The following is a 7,413-nucleotide window of genomic DNA, read 5'->3' on the forward strand; positions in this document are numbered from 1 at the left end:
AAAGGGATTTGTCTTCTGGTTGGGAAATGCATTCTTCAGCGAGTTTGAGTCTACTCTTTTGTCTTTCCACTGTTTTCCCTATCTCTGTGATTTTAGTGTTCATCTTCTGGATTTCTGATTACTGTTTTTGTATGCATTCTAATTGTATGTTTATCTTGTCTTTTTCTTCTTGAGAAAGATTTTCCTAAATTCTTCCCTGATAGGTAATTCTTTAGCCTGGGATTTTATTTCTATTGTTTTGTCTTTTTGTTGTTGTTTGATTTGAGGTTGTCTGTTGTTTCCTAAACATTTTAAAGTTGTTGGTTAGTTTAACTGTTAGTTATAGATTGATTTGTTTCACCCTGATTTTATGGTTTACTGTATCTGAAAGTCTGAAGCAGGTGTACTTTTTTGGTTATTAACTTGGTTGTACTGGGTCACTCTTCAGCTCTCTCTGTGTTGGTAGAGTCACTGGTGGAGATGTGGGTGCAAGTCTCTGTCTGTCATGAAAAGGATTTGGGGTTGGGATGAGCAAGTGTTGTCCACTTTCTGTCATTGATTCTGTGGCACAGGAGCTATTGATATTACCTATTAGGTGAAGTGTTTAGTGTAATAGCTCCTGCTGTCTGGTGGAGGTTTAACATGTTCCTTTTAGTGGATGAGGCAGAGGAGAAAAGGAAGAAAGAAAAAGGAAAAGAAAAGAAAAAAAAAAAAAAAAAGGTACCAGGAAGGATCCCCTGGTTAGAAAAGCAGAAGGAGTTTTCCACATTTGGGACGAAATAGTTCAGTCAATGATACAGGCACAGGCAGGGTAGTTTGTGTCCTTCTGAGACATCTGCTAATGATGATGCCCTACTGTCAATCAAAGACCTGCAGTACAAAACCAATGGAGACCCCAATGAGTAGAGGGCCATTACTTTCTGCTTGGATCAAGAAGCTGCAAAAACCCAGTACACTGGTCCACTCTGTGCTAATAGGGGCCGTGGAAGAGTTGCACCCCAGCCCATTGCTGTGCACTCCTTCCAGGGCTTCACCTGTTTGGGGGGAGTTTCTCCCTTTTCCTGACTCATTTCTGGACTCTGAGGCAACCCAAGCCAAGGAAGGTATTGATCCGTTTCCCAGTAAGATTATCTTACTCATTCAGAGCTCGAGGTAGCCATCAAAAACTCCTGGTGTGGGTATTCTGAGTCCTCAGTGCCTCTGTGGGTTCTGTGATTTTTCTTTTTTACTTTTCCTCCTTCCCTCTGCTGACCTCTTTTTCCATTTCTAATGAGTCCTCTCTGTATCTGTCTCTGTCAGCTAGGTGGGTTCATTTATTTTTCCCATTTGTTTAATCTGCTCTTTTTCTCTGCCTTCACTAAATCTAACACTTTATCTTCTCCTTAGTTGTTCATAACTCCAGTATCATTATCTCTGTCTGCTTTACCTAGTTACTCAAGGATGAGGGATCAAATGTGCAGGTTACATTTACAATGCCATCTTTCCCCATCTATCATCATCTGATATCTTGATTGCTGCTTCCACAGAGCTCTGGTGGCATAATGCCTAAGGCATTTGACTGCTAACCAGAAGGCTGGTGGTTCAAACCCACAAGTCATTCCTTGGAGGGAAGATTGGGCAATCTATTTCCATAGAGATAGTGGCTTGGAAACCCAAGGAGGGGTCACTATGTGTCAGAAACTACTCCATGGCAGTGAGTTTGTTTTTTTGGTATTTTTTGGCTTCCACAGGTGTTGATCGTAGATTCAAGTAAAATGAAATCCTTGACAATATCAATACTTTCTCCATTGATCATGATGTTGCTTATTAGTCAAGTTGTGAGGATTTTTGTTTCCTTTGTTTTGAGCTGTAATCCATACTGGAGGCTGTAGTCTTTGATCTTCATCAGTAAGGGCTTCAAGTCATCTTCACTTACAGCAAGCAAGTTTGTGTCATGTGCATATTGCAGGTTGTTAACTAATCTTCTTCCCATCTGATGCCATGTCCTTCTTTATATAATCCAGCTTCTCCAAATATTTGTTCAGAGTACAGATTGAATTATTATGGTGAAAGGATACAACCCTGACACACATCTTTTCTGATTCTAAACAATATAGTGTCTCCTTGCCCTATTTGAACAACTGACACCTATGTCTAGGTTCTGCATGAGCACAATCAAGTGTTCTGAAATTCCCATTCTTTGTAATGTTATCCATAATCTGTTATGACCCACACAGCTGAATGCCTTTGTGTAGCCAAGAAAACACAGGTAAACATCTTTCTGGTGTTCTCTACTTTCAGTTAAGATCTATCTGACACTAACAATGATAACCCTCCTTTCCCATTATCTTTGGAATCTGGCTTGAATTTCTGGCTGTTCTGTGTTGATCTATTGCTGTGACCCATTTTTAAGTTATTGTTAGCAAAATTTTACTTGTGTGTGATATTAATGATATTGTTTGATGATTTCTGCATTCTGTTGGATCATCTTTCTTTGGAATGGATATGGATTTTTTGAGTCAATCGGCCAGGAAACTGTCTTCCAAATTTCTTGACATAACAAATGAGAACATCCAGCATTGCATCTATTTATTTAAACATCCCAATTGGTATTGCATCAATTCCTTGAGGCTTTTTATTTTATTTTATTTTTACCAAAGCGTTCAGTGCAGCTTAGACTTCTCTCTTCTTGATCACATGCTATCTCTTGAAATGGTTGAATGTAAACCTATCATTTTTGGCACAGTAACTCTATGTATTCCTTCCTTTTTTTTTTTTTTTTTTTGATGATTCCTGTGTCATTCAATATTTTGCTCATAGAATCTTGAAACTTGAATTTTTTCTTCAGTTTTTCCAGCCTGCAAAATGCTAAGCATGCCCTTGTCATTTGATTTTCTGACGCAGAGGCTTTGCACACTTCATTATAATACTTTACTTTGTCTTCTCAAGCCACACTTTGAATTCTTCTATTCAACTCTATTACTTCATCATTTATTCCATTTGCTTTGTCTGCTATCCATTTTGTTTTTTCCTTTCTTTTAATGACTTTTGCATTTTTAATGTATGACGTCCTTGATGTCATCCTACAACTTGTCTGGTCATTAGTGTTCAATGCATCAAATATATTATTGAGAGGAACTCTAATTCAAGTGGGATATACTCATAGTCATACTTTGACTCTTGTATATTTGTTTTAATTTTCATCAGCTTTAAGTTGAACTTGCATATGAACACTCTGTGCTGTAGTCAGCCCCAGCCTTGGTCTGAGTGATGATATTGAACTTTCCATCATTCCTTCCTGCAGATGTAGTCAGTTTCATTCCTGTACATTCCACCTGGCTAGATCCACATGTGTAGTCACCATTGGTACTGTTATTGGGAAAAAAAAAAAAAAGTGTTTCTAATTAATAAGTTGTCTATCGTGAAAAATTTTTTATGCAATCTCTGGTGCCATTTCTGTCATCAAGACTGTATTTCCCAACTATTAATCATTTGCAACTTTCACAGTCCTATAATCAGTAATTATCAATTCATCTGGATTGCATCTTTGATCAATTTCAGACTGAAGAAGTTGGTAAATATCTTCAATTTCTTCATCTTTGGAATTAGTGTTTTGTGTGTAAATTTGAATAATAATTTTTTAACTGGTTTTCCTTGTAAGTATATGGATGTTATTCTATCACTGACAGCATTGTACTTCAGGATAAATCTTGAGATGTTATTTTTACAATGATTGTGACACTGTTCATCTTCAATTGGTCATTTCAGGTATAATAGATCATATGATTGTCTGATTCAAAATGGTGAATGTCAGACCATTTCAGCTCACTAATGCCTGGGATATCTATTTTCAAGCATTCTATTTCATTTTTGACAACTTCTAGTTTTCTTAGATTCATACTTTGTACCTTCCTATTTTCAATGACTATTTTTAGTTGTTTCTTCTCATTTTTGAGTAGTGCCATATTAGCAAATAAAGGTCTCTTTTTGAGATTGACTCTCTTTGAGGAGGTAGCTCTTCCCCAGTTATGTTTTGAGTGGCTTCAAATCTTCCAGCAGTATATCAGACAATATTCTACTATGATTCATGAGGTTTTCCATGGACTTTTTTTTTTTTTTTTTTTTTAAGCAATATATCACCAGGTCTTTCTTCTTAGTCTGTCTTAGTCTGGAAGCTCCACTGAAACCTGTCGACCATGGGTGAACTTGATAGTAGTATTTGAAATACCTGTGGCATAATTCCCAACATCACAGCAACATGCAAGCCAACACAGTATGACAAACCGATAAGATGAGTGGTGGTTTACTATAATTGGGGAACCTTATAATATATGAAATAACAGGGAACTTGAGGGAAACACTGATGGAGTTTCTCAGTTCCACTCAGACTAGTTTGGATTTGTCTCAAATTTGCTCAGTTTTTTCAATGTCACTATCTGATACATTAATGTATGGTGTTATTTTACATAAATTGAAAAAGGAGACTTAGCAGGCAGGTCTTTGGCTTCATAGATTCAGCTGTGAGGCATTTGTGGTATAAGGAATATAAAAAAACTTCTTTCTAGTAATTATTCCAAAATAGAATTTCAGTTGAGCTTCATGTAGTACATTACATATTCTTGAATACATTTTTTGGGACTTTGAAATCTCTTAAATCTTCTAATGGCAGTAATCTGAATTTAATATTTTCTGAAAGTCCCCAGAAAAGACCCATGGAAAAATTTTATTTGTGTTGTTCTTAGATTGATTTTAGTTTGTATCCTTTAAAATATCTTTCCCCTTAAGTTTCAAATTGTTCTACCCTCCTAATTTATGTGTAGAATCTCAGAAATATCTAAAGGGATATGTGGCCTTACCATGGCAGATGCATCATTTGTGAGGTACTTTAGAAAGCTAGCTGAATGTGGCATGTGAAAATGATTGCATCTGCAAGTAAAAGGTAGGGGAGGTAAATTAAGACTAAGAGGGTCTAGAAACAACTCTCTTCCTCCATCCACTTTCTTAAAATACTGGAAAACTTCCCTGCTTTTAGTTCCCCTTTTCCCCAACATATTCACCCAACTATAGGAAAAATTTTTCTAAAAATGCTCATCTAATTAAGCTACCTGAAATTCCTGTGTGTCACAAATAGTATGCAATCAATTACTAAATGAAAGGTTAGTAGTTCAAATTCAACCAGCAGCACCATGAAAGAAAGAACTGGCAATCTACTTCTGTAAATATTACAGCCAAGGAAATTGTATGGAGCTCAGTTCTACTCTGTAACACATGGGGTCACCAGGAGTTGGAATTGACTCCATGGCAACTGGTTTGTGTTTTTGGTTTCTCTGTGTTAAAGAGTTTGATGACTTTTCATTCTTTCCCTTCCTTAGCCTAGTGGCCCACAAAGCTGCCACTGCTGCCACCTAAATCCCATTCCTTTCACTCCTCAAATACAGGCTGTGCTCCAGGAACAGGTCACTTGCAGGCTGCTGAAGCTTCCCATCTCTTTCATACCATGAACCTTCACCTTTGCCATTCTTTCATCTTGAAATATCTTTTTTTCTTTACTCAAACATCTTTTCTTTCAGGCTCTGATGTAATATTTTTCACTGCAGAGTTAGCTCCATTAAAGCAGGGACTTTGTTTAGGTTACCCCAGCAGATGAGAGAAATAAATGTTGGATGAACGAAATGTCACCTGTTTTCAAAAACCCTCACTGCCACAGTGATATGCATGAATTGTGTCCCTCAAAATTTATGTTGAAGTCCTACCCTTGTACCAGTGACATGATCCTGTTTGGAAATGGGATCTTTGAAGAAGTTATCAGTTGGGTTTCTGTGAGTTCATGGTGGAGTAGGGTGGACCCTAATCCTATATGGCTGGCATCCTTATAAAAAGTGGAATATAGACATAGAGAGACACAGAGCTTGATGTTCCAGCTGCATGCCAAAAAAACACTTGGAGCTACAAGAAACTAAGATGGAGGCATGGATAAGATATTCCCTCAAAGCCTCACAAAGAGTCAACATGGTTGACACTCTGATCTTGGACTCTCAGCCTCAAGATTTTTTCAAAGCTACCTACTCTGTAGTATTTTGTTATGGCAGCCCTCATGAACCAATACACACAGCTAGCCCTCTTTACTTTGATTGCATTTTTACAAACTCTATTAGCATTTACTGTCCATTACTGCCATGATCTGTTCACAGGTCTCTTTCCCAAAGAGTATGAGCTCCTAAAAGGAAAGGACCAGTAACATGTATCTGTTTCCAGTGTCCAACACAGTACTTGGCAAAGAGTTGGCCTAGTGATGGTTGAACAAATGAATGTAAAGTAAATGTATAAATGAATGAATACTTTTTACTAAGATGAGTCATAGGTAAAATAATAAAAACCAAACAAAAAAATGAATTCACTGCCATTGAGTCAATTCTGACTCATGACTCATAACGACCCTTATTGAGTTTCCAAGGCTGTAAATCTTTATGGAAGTAGCCTCATCTTTCTTCTGAGGAGTGGTAGGGGGTTCAAACCACTGACTGTTTGGTTAACAGCCAAATGCCTTAACCATTATACCGCCAAACCAAAACCCAACCCAACCCACTGCCATCAAATAGATTCTGACGCCTAGTGACCCCCAATTACAAGGCTGTAATTCTTTATATGTCTCATCTTCTTCCCACAGAGCAGCTGGTGAGTTTGAACCACCAACCTTCTGATTAGTAGGCAAATGCCTTACCCACTACACCACCAAAGCTCCTTAAAATGGTAAATTAGATTATAATTGATATTTTTCTATTTCCTTTCCCTAATCCACAATTTTTTCTAAAAACATTGCTACCTCCCATCAGGATTTCCTTGTCACTCTGGACTCTTACTAATCTCTCCTTTTCACACTTGTTATTTTGGAAAATACTGAATTTAAGGGGTTATGGAGAGAGGGATTTGAGTGCCTTCACTTGGAACTAGAACTTTCCAGTTTATCACAAGGCCCACCACTCTCTACTATGAAGCTGCCTATCTTGAGGATTTTTGACTCAAGACTGCTTTAAAGTATATATAGTGCCTTTGTGTAAAATGAGACAGATAAGTAACAAATAGGGATTCCTTATCTGTGGGTTCACGGTACTGCTTTAGGGTATGTGACTGATGGACTACATAATGTCCACCATCTCCACTCACTGCCTTTGTTGCCTTATATACTTGGTAGCCCACTTTTGTGGCTGTCAACCTCTAGATGGCCCCCAATGATCTCTGTCTCCTGATATTCACACTTTACGTGATTTTCTCTCCTTGACTTGCTCCTAACTTATGGAATATGGCAAAGATGATAAGATGTCACTTTTGTGTTCAGGTTACAAATGATTGTAACTCCTTTCTTGTTTGCAGACTCTTTGCTTTGCTGCTCTTGATAAAGCAAGCTGTCATATTAGAGAGGCAAAGAGATGAGGGCATCCACTGGTCAACAACAAG

Source organism: Orycteropus afer, unplaced genomic scaffold, assembly GCF_000298275.1.
Source record: "Orycteropus afer afer isolate SDZICR_OR568_19922 unplaced genomic scaffold, OryAfe1.0 scaffold00409, whole genome shotgun sequence".
NCBI lineage: Eukaryota > Metazoa > Chordata > Mammalia > Tubulidentata > Orycteropodidae > Orycteropus > Orycteropus afer.